We start from the raw sequence: 16,961 nt of genomic DNA, 5'->3' as shown, positions 1-16,961 counted from the left end.
TATGGCTTGCCGATCATTGGGCAAGTCCACCAAAGTCCACACTTTGTTCTCATACATGGATCCCATCTCAGATTTCATGGCCTCAAGCCATTTCACGGAATCTGGGCTCATCATCGCTTCCTCATAGTTCGTAGGTTCGTCATGGTCAAGTAACATGACCTCCAGAACAGGATTACCGTACTACTCTGGTGCGGATCTTACTCTGGTTGACCTATGAGGTTTCGTAGTAACTTGGTCTGAAGTTTCATAATCATTATCATTAGCTTCCTCACTAATTGGTGTAGGAATCACCGGAACTGATTTCTGTGATGTACTACTTTTCAATAAGGGAGCATGTACGGTTACCTCATCAAGTTCTACTTTCCTCCCACTCATTTCTTTCGAGAGAAACTCCTTCTCTAGAAAGGATCCATTCTTAGCAACAAATGTCTTGCCTTCGGATCTGTGATAGAAGGTGTACCCAACAGATTCTTTTGGGTATTCTATGAAGACGCATTTCTTCGATTTGGGTTCATGCTTATCAGATTGAAACTTTTTCACATAAGCATCGCAACCCCAAACTTCAAGAAACGACAACTTAGGTTTCTTACTAAACCACAGTTCATACGGTGTCGTCTCAACAGATTTAGATGGTGCCCTATTTAACGCGAATGCAGCTGTCTCTAATGCATAACCCCAAAACGATAGTGGTAAACCGGTAAGAGACATCATAGATCGCACCATATTTAATAAAGTACGATTATGACGTTCGGACACACCATTATGCTGTGGTGTTCTAGGTGGCATGAGTTTATGAAACTATTCCACATTGTTTTAATTGAAGGCCAAAATCTTAACTCAAATATTCACCTCCGCGATCAGATCGTAGAAACTTTATTTTCTTGTTACGATGATTCTCTACTTCACTCTGAAAATCTTTGAACTTTTCAAGTGTTTCAGACTTGTGTTTCATCAAGTAGATATACACATATCTGCTCAAATCATTTGTGAAGGTCAAAAAACAATGATACCCACCGTGAGCCTCAACACTCATTGGACCGCATACATCGGTATGTATTATTTCCAATAAGTCAGTGGCTCGCTCCATTGTTCCGGAGAACAGAGTCTTAGTCATCTTGCCCATGAAGCATGGTTCGCAAGCATCAAGTGATTCCAAAAGTCCATCCACATGGAGTTTCTTCATGCGCTTTACACCAATATGACATGAACGGCAGTGCCACAAGTATGTTGCACTATCATCATCAACTTTGTATCTTTTGGCATCAATATTATGAATATGTGTATCACTACGATCGAGATTCAATAAACCATTTATATTAAGTGTATGACCATAGAAGGTTTTATTCATGTAAACAGAAAAACAATTATTCTTTGACTTAAATGAATAACCGTATTGCAATAAACATGATCCAATCATATTCATGCTTAACACAAACACCAAATAACATTTATTTTAGGTTCAACACTAATCTCGAAGGTAAAGGGAGTGTGCGATGGTGATCTTATCAACCTTGGAATCACTTCCAACACTCATCTTCACCTCGCCCTTAACTAGTTTCTGTTTATTTTGCAATCTTAAGGGTTAGGGATAACTGGGAGAGTTGGTTTACGGCGACTCCCTCGTGATGATAATAAGAGCTAGCCACAAACAGCACGTAGGGTTGTTACCGGATGATGTTTCCCGGGGCCTGAAGCTGTCTAAATCCTTGTCTTGTGTTGCGTCTCTCGATTCCGCTCAACCCCTTTCAAGTTACCACATAGATGCGTTAGCCTCACGACTAAGTCCTCACACTAGAACATCTGCCGTGACGATTCCACGACAGTTGGCGTCCACCGTGGGGCCAGTGCACGGTGGTGATGAGTTCCTGAAGGGATCTATTTCAAGGATCGAGAAGATTGCAATTCGTTGGATGAAGAAAGAGCCGGGAAAATTCATTGAGTTGTGATCATAGTCATGGTTAAAAGTTTGAAAACATCAGGCACGAGATTGAGATCAAGAGTTGGGGTGGCGTCTGGGATCCGTTTAATCTGACAGCAACCAAATGTCGCTGTTGCGCCGCCTACGAAGTTTCAAGATTTTCTGCAATTTAATCCAAGACTGAGTGGAATTTGTTTTGAGTTAAATTTGCTTGGTCTGCTAGTCGCTGTTTACGCGTACCTACTCAGTTTCACGTGCGCCTGACCGAAGCTACATATTCCATAGATGATCTGCTGGGTCAAGGACAGAGGGGACAAGTACTAATCAAGGAAAACTGCGAGGCTACTATGTTGCTACCTCGAACAGATCACCGAAGCGATTGAAATTAGCGATGTGGAGGCTTGTGTTCATGTGCTAATACTACGACCTGGAAACGAAGACTAGTCAACGCAACTACGACCCGAAAATGAAGAGATCAGTAAACCGGACTCCTCCGCGGTCTGTGCCTCGCCTCGGCCCAGAATCCGAGCTGTTTGCTCGGAACGGCCGGCGCACTTCTGCCGCGTCACCGGCCCTGTGGGGCCGACGAGCCGTCTGGTGCCGTCCTTGCAAACGGCCGTCGCACTTCTGCCGCGTCACCGGCCCTGTGGGGCCGAGGAGCCCTCTGCCTCCGTGCCAAGCTGGCTTCGCCTCTGCCTCCGCCACTGACCTCGAGCGCCACGTCCTCGCCTCGCTCGGGCTCGAACCACTGTATACAACGACCAAAACGGACGGGTGGTTGAACCCGGACTCTGCGCCTCCATCAGTCGCCGCCGGTCGTCTTTGTCTTGGTTGCGGCCTGTTGAGCCGCTTTGGCTGTTCCAACCCGCTGGTTTTCACCTCCGCCAGAGCTTTGAATCGCCCGTCACACGCTGAACCGCCCCGTGCTAAGACGCCGGGCTCCATCGCCTCCGTCTTCACCCCCGTTGCGATGGCCTGCAGCTCTGTGCGAAGACCGCCGCCTTGCTTTGAAATCGCCAATAAACTGTCGTTGATGCGGCCCGGATTAGAGCCGGTCTCAATCCAAGTCGCCTCCCGCAGAACGTGCCGATCGAATCGCCGGTTTGTTCGGCAGGTCTCTGTCACATCCACCGTGAGTCACCGTTTCCATTAAACCGCCATCGTTGATCTGCTCTGCTGCGCTTCTGTCCGCGCGGGCAGCCCGCACAGCCCCTGCGCCCATCTACCATCCGGCTCCCGCACGCCGGGTCTGGCCACTCCCGCAACGACCTGGCCGTGATCCTCGCCTAAACCGCCGTGATCCTCGCCTAAACCGCCGTGGTCCTCGCCTAAACTGTCGCGGTCCTCGCCTTGATTCCGCCGATGTCGACTCGCGAGCTGGCCCCTGCTCTGCTGACCTGCGGCCAGCCGACTGCCGTGGTTTGCCCCGTCGGGTCATTTCGCCCCGCTGTGGCCACGCCCGCGCATGCTTAGACCGCCAGTCTTGTGCTGAGTCGCCGCCACCACCACCTGCGCCACTGCATCGGCCGGCCTTGAATCGTCGCTTGCCGTCCGCGCTTGTCACCGGCCATGCCCGTCTTCTACCCATTGCTACGCGGACAGTGAGCCGCCCTGGCCTCACCATCGCTTCCTGTGCAGCACGGGTCGCCTCTGTTCCAAGTCGCCGCTGCCTTAAGCCGGCCATGTCTCCGCCGTAACTCGGCGCCCCTGCGCGTCTTGTCTTGCTCCAAGCCACAGCTGTCTACATCCATTACCGTGGCTCGGTCTTCAAACCGCCACGAACGAGCTGCCCCCGCTGCCGGGATAAACCGGCCTAATTGCCACGAGCCGCGGCCGTTCTTAGTCCGTCCGTCGCATACCTTCGCCGAGACGCTCTTCACCAGAAGAACACCGGTATTCAATCCACGCCGGTGCCGCTTCTAAACCGTCCGCGCTACCTCGCGGGCAGATTCGGCCGCTGCTGTGAATCGCCAAGACCACCACGGCCCCGTCTCCGCTGGCACCCGTTGACTCCGCCGACGTCGCCCGGGTTGACTCTGCTGCCGCACTCACTGCAGTTCGCTGTCATAAAGCGCCGGGTGGGGTTCGTTTCTGTCGCGACCTGCCCGCGTGCGCCAGCCTCTAGCTCTGCTCCTTCCCCGATAGCTGTGAACCGGCTGATTGAATTGACCCGTGACCCGGTGGCGATTTACGGGCATGGACACTAACAAGGAACAAAAGACTTTGCTCAATTTACGGGCATGGACGCCAAGGTAGGAACCTTTGCTTCCCCTGTGATTGCTCTACCCGGAAAGAAGGAAATGAAAGGATACTGTAGCGGAAAAAAAAGAGGAAGAAGAAGAGGGAAACAGCCCATGACCAGGAAAGCGTTGCGGGTCGTTTACTACACCAAGCTCATGATAAAAGGAGAGAAGGGTCAAACCGGATGTATGTTTGACTCCCATGCACATGCAGGGAAGCAAAATCAGTTAGTACTGCTACGATCCACCTGGAGATCAAATGAAAAAGAAGATTGGCAGCATCAACACAAATATGCTTTGGATAAATATATGAATCAAAGGGAATTCAGTAACAGTACTGAAAAATTATCTACGGACAGATGATCCGTCATAAAAAAGAATCAGATGATATCCGTCTATTTTATTAGCCCAATATTGTTTTCGTCAAAGAAACAATTACTTTGGTCTGTATCTTTTTTGTATGCAGGGCAATTATTTATTTTCAAATGACGTTATATCATGGAAATTTGTCCTTGTCGTGCCACTCAATAGAAGCACCCAAGTTGCTGCCCTTGCAGACCAATCCATATCGGCATATCAGGATCGCACCCATTCCTACAAACCTGCTCAATGGACGTGCGCAAGACGCTGCCCTGCGGCCCAAACTACTCTAACTCACCCGAGATTAATCTCAGCTTCGCTGAAGTAATCATTAAGCTCCATGGCGGATAAATTCCAGCTTAACATATCAAGCCGTCAATTTTCGGCTTAAAAAGAAGGATTCCGGTTTAAAATCCAGCTCAAGGGAAAGCTATCTCCCACAAAGCTTTGAAGCTCTCAGCAGCCGGTTGAAGAATTTCCGGTTCAAAAGAATAATCTCTCGCAAGTTCGAGCTCTCAAAAAAATAAAAGGGGCCAAAGAGAGTTTGTTGCACAACACAACTCAAACATAGGTACCCCTTGAGCACAGCTCACAATATCATTTGGGGGCTTCCTGTTCAAACATAGGTGTATTCATCAAAGAGAACATAGCGTTACTACCCTCTTGATTCCGGCTATCAAGCCAATATTATCATAAGATCACAGCTCTGGTTATTTCGGTAATCCGGCTATCAAGCCAATATTATCATAAGGGGCCAAAGAGAGTCTGCTGCATAGCACAGCTCAAACATGGGTATCCCCTGAGCACAGCTCACAATATCACTTGGGGGCTATGTTCGAACCATAGTCACACCTCTTGATGGGCTTAAAGCCACCAGGGAAATCACTTGGGGGCTCTGGTCGTATCCGAACCATAGCTTATACCCTCTTGATCAGCATAAGGGCACCATGGAAATCACTTGGGGGCTTGGTCGTATCCGAACCATAGCTACACCTCTTGGTAGGCATAAGGCCACCAGGGAAATCACTTGGGAGCTATGGGTTCGAACCATAGTTACACCTCTTGATAGGCATAAGGGCACTAGGGAAACCATTTGGGGGCTTGGTCGTATTCGAACCATAACTACACCTCTTGATCGGCACAATGCCACAATTATGACTACTTGGGGGCTCTGGTCGTATCCGAACCATAGCTTAAAACCCTTTTGATAATACATATACATCATCATATATTACATCATACATCATCACTACATCATCATAGCATGTATCATATATGCATGGATATACCGGCTTATATGGCAGGAATTGGTTTTCAAACCAGGTTATATTATTCAAAATCTTTAATAGCCAACACGGCTGGATTTTATTATGGTTATCAATAACCAGTATTATGATTAAGGTTTTCAAAGTCGCTTTAGCGCAATGGCTATCATATTATCAATGGATATGATTTGTTCTACAATTGAAGGAATAGTCCCGAGTCGCTGCAGGCTTACGACCCGGCACTTGGGGGCTACATTATTTAAATTGGGATTACATCAAATACACAAGTCTCATGTTGCTGCAAGCATGCATCATGACACTTGGGGGCTAATGCAAAGTCATTGTTTGCTCATCTTATTAAAGACCCGACTCATCACATCGTAATGAGCTGGCCCTTGGGGGCTACCAATTGCTCCTGTCAACAATTCAAGGTATACAAATTTTCATCTATTATTGAAGGATCCACTAGTCAGTTGGTAAAACACAAAGCTCTCAACCTTGTGGACGTGGGTTCAAGCCCCATGATGGGGTTTACATCATATATTGTTATTCTCCTAGCTCAATATTATCTTACTGAGCCGGCCCTTGGGGGCTACATGTTGTTGTTAAAATCTACATGATCATATTTTCAAAGTCCCTGCTCATTATTTGCATAATGACCTGGCCCTTGGGGGCTACGCTGGTTGAAGTTTTTATGAGCATCAGGAAGTTACAAGTCCCGGGTTGCTGCAAGCATGAAAACCCGGCACTTGGGGGCTACATATGTGGAATACTCAGTTCTAACTGGTGATTGAGATGAACAATCTGGATTTCTTCAAGCTTGTGACATTTATATTGAAGCAAATCTTAAGCTGTTACTACGTTACCTTCTTAAGACTTGGGAGCTACAAGTGATAGGCATATAAGAGGTATATTTTCAAGCCTGATGTTAACTACAATTATGACCCGGTGATATCAATATTTATAAACCGGCAAGGTTCTACATTCTTAAACTGGTAAGTTCTACATTCTTAAACCGACAAGTTCTACTTTCTTAAACCGGCTGAAGATCAGATGAGTATTTTAAGGACCAATATTTTTGTTAAGCATTGGGAGCTGAGTCAAATGAATTGTTCTTTACAATATTTATCTATGACAAACCAATGTCAGCAAATTGATTATGAAGCTGGCCTATTGACCCGGATTTTCTAGGAGGAAATGGCAAGGACTAAAGGATGATCAGAATCAGTTTAACATGGATAAATCCAAATTAAACTGGGGGCTAATGTCGGGGATATACCCCGCAGTATGATCCGGCCAGAGTTATAACCCGGCTGGGACTTAGTAAACCGGCTGACAGTTAAGACAGACAGTTAACCCAGATGGTAAACCGGCAGATGATAAACCAGCGGACAATTAAGTCAGGTGTTAAGTCAGATGATAAACCGGCTGATAGTTAAGTCAGGTGTTAAGTCAGATGATAAACCGGCAGACAGTTAAGTCAGGTGTTAAGTCAGATAATAACCCGGCAGGAGTTAAGTCAGATGATAACTCGGCAGACAATCATAAACCGGCAGACCATCATAAACCGGCACCAGTCATAAACAGGCAGACCATCATAAATCGACACCAGCTATAACCCGGCAGACAGTGATAACTGGGTTGCCAGGGGTTATGAAGCTCGAGACGTTACGAAGCCCAAGATGTTAAGAATCCCATGAAGAGAAGTCATAATAGTTAAGTCTTAAGTCCGAGTTGGACTCTATATGTAACCCGCCCCTTCAACTTATATAAGGAGGGGCAGGGCTCCCCAAAGAGGGACAAGTAAGAAGAAACAATCTTAAGGGTTAGGGATAACTGGGAGAGCCGGTTTACGACGACTCCCTCATGATGATAATAAGAGCTGGCCACAAACAACACGTAGGGTTGTTACCAGATGATGTTTCCCGGGGCCCGAAGTTGTCTAAATCCTTGTCTTCTGTTGCGTCTCTCGATTCCGCTCAACCCCTCTCAAGCTACCACATAGATGCGTTGGCCTCACGACTAAGTCCTCACACTAGGACATCTGCCGTGACGATTCCACGATAGATCCTGTCGAGGATATACCCCGCGGTATGACCCGGCCGGAGATATGACCCGGCTGGGACTTGGTATATCATTGGTAAGCCGGCAGATTGTTTAAACCAGAGGTTAAGCCAGCGGGAACAGTTAAGCAGGTTAAGCCGGCGGACACAGTCATGTAAGCCGGCGGACACAGTCATGTAACCCGGCAGACACAGTCATGTAACCCGGCAGACACAGTCAGGTAACCCGGCAGACACAGTCATGTAACCCGGCAGACACAGTCAGGTAACCCGGCAGACACAGTCATGTAACCCGGCAGACATGGTCATATGAGCGAGAAGGTTAAGCAGACAGTCAAGTCCGACAGTTAAGTTGGACAGTTAAACCAGATAGTTAAGCCGGACAGTTAAGCCAGATGGTAAGCCAGATTGTAGGTTAACAGTTAAGAAGCCCAAAACGTTAAAGAAAGCCCATGGAGAGAAAACAGAATAGTTAAGTCTTAAGTCCGAATTGGACTCTACATGTAACCCGCCCCTTCAACATATATAAGGAGTGGCAGGGCACCCTAAGAGGGACAAGTTGAATAATCATTAAGTCTAGACACAACTAGGAGAGCCGGAGTTACGGCGACTCCCTCATGATGATAATGAGACCTAGCCACAAACAGCATGTAGGGTGGTTACCGGATGATGTTTCCCAGGGCTCGAAGCTGTCTAAATCTTCGTCTTGTGTGTCGCGTCTCTCGATTTCGATCAACCCCTTCAAGCTACCGCATAGATGTGTTGGCCTCATGACTAAGTCCTCACACTAGGACATCGGCCGTGACGTTTCCACGATAGTTGGCGCCCACCGTGGGGCCCGCGCACAGTGGTGGTGAGTTATTGGAGGGATCTCTTCCAGGGATCGAGAAGTTTGTAATTTTTTAGGATGAAAAATAACCAGTTTGAAAGGATTTGCATCAGCATCAAGTTCATTAGTTACGGATTTACAATTTGTGAAGATTTTGAGCTCAAGAGAAGATTAGAGTTGCGCGTTGTGTTGTTGATGAACATGACCCGGCGATCCGTCAAGACTGGAGACGAATCAATATCTATTAGTGGCCGTCATGCGAGTCATGAAAAACATTTATTCTAGTGAGTTGCCGGTGTCCTGTGCTTGAATAGCAAAATACCACGACCCGGGCGTGGATTGTTCAAGACCACTACAACCTGGAGTAGGTCAACTTTCGTTGTTGTTATCGTGGGTCGCCGAAGCAGTCAGGGGATAGCAGTCCGGGTTAAAGTCAATCTATCAAAGTTATCTCCCTTGAGTAGTACTGGCAGAATTACCACACGAAAAGGCAAATCAGCGTAGATTACCAAAAGGAAAAGGAAGACCCGGATGTGGATTTGGATTCCGTTCCACCGGCTAACATAGCCGCTTCGCGCCGTCCCCACAGCGCCGAGCAGCCGGCCCTGCGCCACCGAGCCGTCACTCTGTGCAACAAACCGCCTCCGAATCGCTGCGGCAGAGCCTCCGTCATCCGAGTCTCCATCGCCGGCTCATGAGTCACCCGTGGCAGAGCCGCCGTCGTCCGAGTCGACGCCGGCTCACGAATCGCTCGCAGCAGAGCCTCCGTCATCCGAGTCACCGTCGCCGTCGCACGAGTCTCCACCGCGGTTGAACCGCCACCGCCATCACACCTTGCCTCTTGTCCGAGCCGGCGTCGCGCCTCGCCTCCCGTCCAAATCACCGTCACGCTATCGCGTTGTGTTATGCGTCCACCTCTGCACCGGGCCTCGATGCGCCAGGCCTCCAAACAGAAGTCGCCTGGGGTCGACATCGACTCGCCCGGGTTCGACCACCGTCGTCGCAGTGGCCGAGTCAGCCACCGCACCTCGAATTGGCTTGATGCCTTAAGCCGCCGTCGCCATCTACTGAGCCGTCCCGGATCCAGATGTGAGTCGCCTCACCCGTGTTTCTGTCGTCGCGGTCTTGTCAGGCCGCGTTCTCCCCTTGACGTGTCGCGAGGGGTCTGAAATGCCTCGGATAGCCGAGGCTCGCCTCCCCGTTGACTCGCACCGGCCACGGTCGCCTTCGCCGAGTTAAGCCACCATCTCCACGGCCCCGCTATTGGCCGCCGTCGCCGCGCTGAGCCGTTTCCCACGGCGAGCCGGCCGGCCGCCGTGGCCCGCCCCCAGCTCCTTGCCTCGCTGCTGTTTGCGCGGCCTCGCCAAGTCGTCAGCTAATTCCAAAGGCATCTCTGCCTCCGCTGCTGTCCTGGGCCGTTTTCTGCTACCACGCACCGAGCCGTCTCGCTCACTTCCACCCCAGGCCTCTCTGGCATGGCCGTTGAGCCGCCCCGGCCTCTGCTCAAAGCTGCCTCAAATCTGGCCCTCCTCACCGGGCTGCGGGCCACCGTTCGCTGCGGGCTCCTGCCAAGCTGCCATTACCCGGAGGCGGTTTAAGTCACGGGTTCAGTCTCCATGAACGGGTAGTGCTGGCCTCTGCCGAGTCACCTTCGCCGCTACCGCCGCCGTTGTGCAGCTGCCACTACCACTGCCTCTCACTGTCATCAGCGCATCACTCCGTCGTCAAGCGTTGAGCCGCCCTCGCGCTGACCCACCGTCCGAGCCTGCGTCATGCTCTAAAACACAACGAGACACCGGTCATTCGATCGAAGGGACGGACGGAGTAGTACAAAATGAAGCTTATCATCGTTGCTCTCTTCGAAGACGTACACATATTGCAGGACAGGAGAGGTCCATATCGGAAATCGCATGATGCCAAGTCAGTATTGGAGGGAATGGAAATTGCTGCCTTCAAATATCTGCCGAGGCAACTCATTCCCGCTCTCTGTCAGACACCTTAGGCTACCCCGTGGCCGCGCCAAGTCGCTTCGCTGCCCCGCCATTGCCGCAACCTGCGCGCCGCCTCGGCGACCCGCCAAGCCGCCTGCCGCGCCGCTCTGTTAAACTCGCTGTGGAGCACCCTGACTTGTCGTTTTCGCAGCCTCGTCTGCACCGGAAAGTTACCTCTGCTGCTGCCAAGTCACTGTCGCGGGCTCGCTGTGAGCCGCTAAAAATGCCTCCACCTTCTACGTGGTTAGTTCGGGAAGCCTGCTGTCGGTGTCAAAACCGGCGGATCTCGGGTAGGGGGTCCCGAACTGTGCGTCTAAGGTGGATGGTAACAGGAGGCAGGGGACGCGATGTTTTACCCAGGTTCGGGCCCTCTTGATGGAGGTAAAACCCTACGTCCTGCTTGATTTATTCTTGATGATATGAGTATTACAAGAGTTGATCTACCACGAGATCAGAGAGGCTAAACCCTAGAAGCTAGCCTATGGTATGATTGTTGTATATTGTCTATCGACTAGCCTGGCCTCGGTTTATATAATGCACCAGAGGCCTAGGATAACAAGAGTCTTAGCCGAATACGCTGGTGGGGAGGAGTCCTTGTCTTGATCACCAAGTCTTGTGGAATCTTCCATGTATGCGACAACTGTCCAAACTGGCCCATGAGTATACGGCCATGGGGGTCCTCGACCCAATCTAACAGATCGGGAGATGACGTGTTGAGTACCCCCTAGTCCAGAACACCGTCAGTAGCCCCCTGAACTGGTCTTCAAGTTAGAGACGCTCCTCGATTCTTCCGAACTGTTCTTCATCTTCGCTTGTCGGTCTTGAAAGCTGGTTCAACAAATCTTCTCGTCTTCGATCTTGAGGATCGCCGAAATGCATTCGACGAGTTTACACGTTGGGTATCCGAGGAGCCCCTTTAAGTTTCCGGCCTTTATCAATGCCTTGTTATTTTTATGCCACGCCTCGGGTTTGAAGCTGTTCCCGGGAGGCAGTGTCCTCTTCCGTCCGAGCTCCAACACCGGACTGCATTCGAGGTATCTTTTGCAGCCGAGCACCAACGCCAGACCGCTTCCCAGCTCTAACGCCGGAATGTATCCGAGCTCCAACGCCGGACTATGTATCCGAGCTCCAACGCCAGAATGTATCCGAGCTCCAACGCCGGACTATGTATCCGAGCTTTAACGCCGGACTATGTATCCGAGCTCCAACGCTGGACTATGTATCCGAGCTCCAACACCGGACTATATCCGAGGTGTCGTAAATCACCTTGGTTCAAAAAAGTTTGAAGGAGTTTAGCCGAGCTTAATGCCGTAAATGCCCTCTATGGAGTGAGCCACTAGCGCCCGAGCTTTATGCCGGACTGCTTCCGAGGTGGTGCACCACCCCGAATGTGGGCCAATTTTTGTGAATATTTTTATTGGTGCAATTTATTCTCTGCCGAGATATACAGCCAGTAGCCCACAAGGTGTGTATCGGTCTAAAACCCGAGATGCACCTGAAGGATGACGTAAGACCGCTGATCCCAGTAGCCGCTGAGACTCAGGTTGATTTGCAAAATCGGCCTGAGGATCAAGTCCTAGCTCGGCAGAATACTTCGGGACACAAAAAGCGGTGTGCTCAGTCCTCGAGACTCAGGTTGGGTGCGGCCGACCAACCTGAGGATCAAAATCTCCTCGGAAACTATATTGCACATAAAATTTTCTGCATTGGACATGCAATGCAGTAGCCCCCGAGACAATGGTCGGGTGGCAACACCAGATCAGGGGATCGATGTGCCCCTTTAATATTTGTAAATAATAAGCCCGAAGCCCAGTAGCCCCCGAGTCTTAATGCGGGCACGGGTGGCCGAATTAAGGATCGATATCCATAGTAAAATCACAAATTATGTGTAATGACTCTATGTATCCAAGTACTTTATGTCATTAATGCTCGGATCCACATTGTACAACACTTTGTTGACCGACCATCAGCTTCCACCTCCTCGGCCAGTAGCCGAGGAGTGTTTGTCCTACTTTATAAAGCCTTTATGAGGGCAAAGATTTACGACAAATAAGGCAATCTGGCCATACGGTTTTATAAACAGAGGTACGTAGAGAGATATGTTATATTACTCTTTAACATAAGAAATGTCATGCTAAGCATGATCATGAAACCTCAGCTCTAATGTAAGAGCAAAATATCGAGGATTTAGTTTGGGAGGCCAGTTAATAGCCCCCGGTAGTGTTCGGCGACAGTCGAGGTCAAGTTGTAAACACTTCGGCCATTGTTATGAATGACCCGTCATTTAACATAGTCATCGGATCGCTGACCAGTTTACAATTATTGTGACTGTCAGTTTTCGGCTTTCTCCACTGAGGTGCTTAACCATGTGAGCTGGAAGCACAATCGCAGTGGTTCTCCCTTTGCACACCTAGCCGAACAAAGCGGAACATAGGAGGCAAGCGCAGGAGCCGGGCAACTCAACTATTGACCGAAGACACAATTCGAAACCAATGCATATATAGTGAGATTCGAGAATGTTTTTGCCGAATCTATAAAGGTGTCCGGCATTGCACTGTGAGACTTGTGCTGGAAACACACAAATAGTTTAAAAGTGCCATAAGCTTGGAAAACCAAAAAACGTCAGTAAAAACTTGACGTCCGAACAAGATCAAGTGTTCGGTGCCAATCCGAAAATTGGGAAAAAATTGTGCTTCTGTCGTGCATTAATATTACACATCCGATCTCAAGACTTCAAGCGGGTCAGCCTCTGGCTGCAGCCTCCTATCCCGAAGGCGGAGTGCTTCTCGTTAGACCAGTTTAGCAAACTAAACTTGAGCGATCACTAGAGAGAAAATGGGTTATCTGGCTATTGACCACACACTCACGTCGAAAAAGGAGCGATAGAAAAAGACTTTGCAACGACCAAGAAGAAAACACATTTACTATAAAATAGCTCATATAAATTTTGAGAGCCCCCAAGTGACTTGGGTAAAAGAATTTTATGTATAATGATTGTATGTACCGAAGTACTTATATCATATCTTTGTTCAACCAAACTTTAAACGCGTCTTAACCGACCGTCGGCTTCTCCCTCTTCGGTCAAGGACCGAAAAGTGTTATGTACTCCACTTGTCGAGAATATCGACAGTGTTTCCGATAACCTGGCAATCGGGCCATAAGGCTGTAACAGACAAAGCGCGCTTAGGGAACTTATGCTATATTACAGATGAAGTGTAAGAAGCATCTTCGAAGAAAATAGTACCCCCACCGATACCTTTCTTCGGTGCTCATTATTGCTATGAGACTTGTGCAATAGATTTTTTGTACTCATGAGTTCCGTTGTGTGCCGACCATGATTGAAAACAATAAGAGTGCTAGCTTTTGGCTTCACCCAGTCTGAGGTCATAGCTCGGAGGACCCGGTAGTGACAATCGCAGAGGTGCTCCCTTTACTCCCTAGCCGAACAATCGGGAACGTAGGGATAAGCACAGGAGCCAGGCAACCCACCTTGCAAATTGCTTAAGTCAATATGGTGCATATTATGGCATAATACACGAATAAGGAACGAAGCCGTACAAGTATAATCATATGCAAGAGGAAAAGCTTCATAAAGGAAGCCCCCAAGTAAACGGGGTATTTGAATATGTGTGTCACAAACAAAGTTTGGACAAGGAAATTTTGTACAAGCAACTTTTTTCCAAAAAAGTATAATGCTTGGTCAAACTGAACACAAGTTAAAAATTAAAACTTTGAGCATGAAAGTGACTTAGCTGGTTAATGTGTTCGGCATTGACGACGTGGTCCGAGCTTGATGCGGGACAAGGTTCCATCCCCCAAGCCGGTCCCGAGGTGGCGGAGCAAAGAGCTCGGCACGCCGAAGTGGTGACATAGCACGGCCAATGCAGGCCGGCAGAGTGATACCGAAGTCCCCGACATGGGGTAATGAAGTGTTGACGAAGCCCCCCGTCCAGCCGAGGTGACGTGGTATGTTAGTACGCCGAGTTGACGATACTGCCCAACCCGGATCATTTTCCTGTGCACAAGAAATAGTGCAAACCGGAGATAATAGTAATGATAATAATAAAAAAAATGTTGCATAATAAATAATTTATGCAAAGTGAGTAATAAAAGAAATATGGCCTGGCGCCGAAGTCAATGTCGATGCAGGGCGTCGGCGTGACGCAGTGAAGGCGTGACAAAGCCTGAATTTGTAGGGCGGTCCGGGCTCCGGATGCGGCGTTCGCCGAATAATGTACGGAAACTGACTGAACCACCACGCGACCGTTTTTAATGTGGCCGCCATTTGATAGACCTATGTATAGATGATGGAACAAACCAGAGTAATAATTCCTTAAGAAAAATAAACCCAACAAGCAAAAATTGTTAGGATTAATATCACCTACTTTATTTGTTGTAGCATTCCGAAGAAAAGCGACTCCCAAAATCGGGAATCGATCCGCACACCCATTGCCTGATGGGCGATAAAGCGATGGCCCGGTGATGCTGGCAAAGGTTGGCTTGCCGAGGCGAAGCCCTCGGTCCAGCTAACGTGACGAAGCTGGTCGGCTGGTGACGCCGAAGTCACCGGAGTATGTTGATGAAGAAACAGCCAAGTCCTTGGTCTAGCCGAGGTGACGGGGCCTCGATGTCAGCTGATGAGTCAAAGTAGGTCGGCGTGATGGACACCAGCTTGAAGAAGCAATAGTGCGGCCCTGCCGATGCAGGTCGTGACGTGGTCGATGCCGGCTTGATGAAGCAACCGTGCGGCGATGCCGGTATGCCCGCTCCGTGTAATCCGTGGGGCGACGATGTTGGTGATGATTTATCCTTCACGATGCCGGACTCTTGTTCGGCTTGCCGAGATGATGATCCGAAGAAGTTGAGCTCGGCTCAACAAAGTGACGACGTGTCTAGCGCAGGTCAGCAGCCGTGGAGCAATATTGCCGGAGTGGTTTGACACCAGCATGATGTTGAAGATCATGTTCAAAAGATCTTAAAGTTGGTGGGATTTGTTCAGAAACAAAACACAATGCCCCATACAAAACTTCATTCAAAAGGGATGTCCGAAATCCCGTTTATAAAAAAGACGAACTCGGGTCGGATTCGTTTTCGCGCAGAAAATAGATCCGAAAAGTGATGCACTAATCGAAAGGTTCCCGGAGTTTGGACGGTCGGATCGAGATGAAAATTTGAGAGGTGGTAGATATAGGAATTCCGCAGCCAATCAACGGTTGGATCTTCCAAAGGACGTCCGAGCTAGAAGATGGACACCATGCCCTAAACTCATCCACATTCCCGCCCAGATTTGACAGGGCTCCGGTATATCGTGGGTTGCCAGAGATTCCTTCATAGGAACTCGACGAAATTTTCCAGGGTTGTTGTAGACTCAATTCCGCACAATTCCACCAAAGCGATCATTAAAAAGACACTTGAGGAGGCGGTGGCGGCGGACACAAGTCTGCTGTCCAGAAAAACAGCACGGCCGCCCGAGAGCAATGTTGACGTTGAGCCCTCGAGCTCCATGGATGACTCCTCTATGATCATGATAGAGATCGGAGTTGATGTTGAAGAAGGCCCCCGTACGAACATGACGGTCGGAGATGGAGCACGGTCCTCGGTCGAGTCAAGGTGACCAGTCGAGCCGGCTACGAAGATGCCAGCGTCGCAGTTGACCTGCGGGCGAGCCATTGATCCTTTTGCCGATCACACAGCGGAACTCTCAATGAAAGTACCAATGTTGGTGTCAAAACCGGCGGATCTCGGGTAGGGGGTCCCGAACTGTGCGTCTAAGGCGGATGGTAACAGGAGGCAGGGGACACGATGTTTTACCCAGGTTCGGGCCCTCTTAATGGAGGTAAAACCCTACGTCCTGCTTGATTTATTCTTGATGATATGAGTATTACAAGAGTTGATCTACCACGAGATCGGAGAGGCTAAATCCTAGAAGCTAGCCTATGGTATGATTGTTGTATATTGTCTATCGACTAGCCTGGCCTCGGTTTATACAATGCACCAGAGGCCTAGGATAACAAGAGTCCTAGACAAATACGCCGGTGGGGAGGAGTCCTTGCCTTGATCACCAAATCTTATGGAATCTTCCATGTATGCGGCAACTATCCGAACTGGCCCATAAGTATACGGCCATGGGGGTCCTCGGCCCAATCTAACAGATCGGGAGATGACGTGTTGAGTACCCCCTAGTCCAGGACACCGTCACCTACCAAGCAAAAGACCAGCAAATGCTTTTCATCAACTATTCACATGGCTACAGTACTAGAGGACACAAAAAAAGGAGCTGCCAAAGCTAGCTACA

The sequence above is a fragment of the Triticum urartu genome, chromosome 5, assembly GCF_003073215.2.
Source record: "Triticum urartu cultivar G1812 chromosome 5, Tu2.1, whole genome shotgun sequence".
In the NCBI taxonomy this organism is placed as follows: Eukaryota; Viridiplantae; Streptophyta; class Magnoliopsida; order Poales; family Poaceae; genus Triticum; species Triticum urartu.
The sequence above is the reverse complement of the archived record's forward strand: the minus strand, read 5'-3'. Positions refer to the sequence as shown.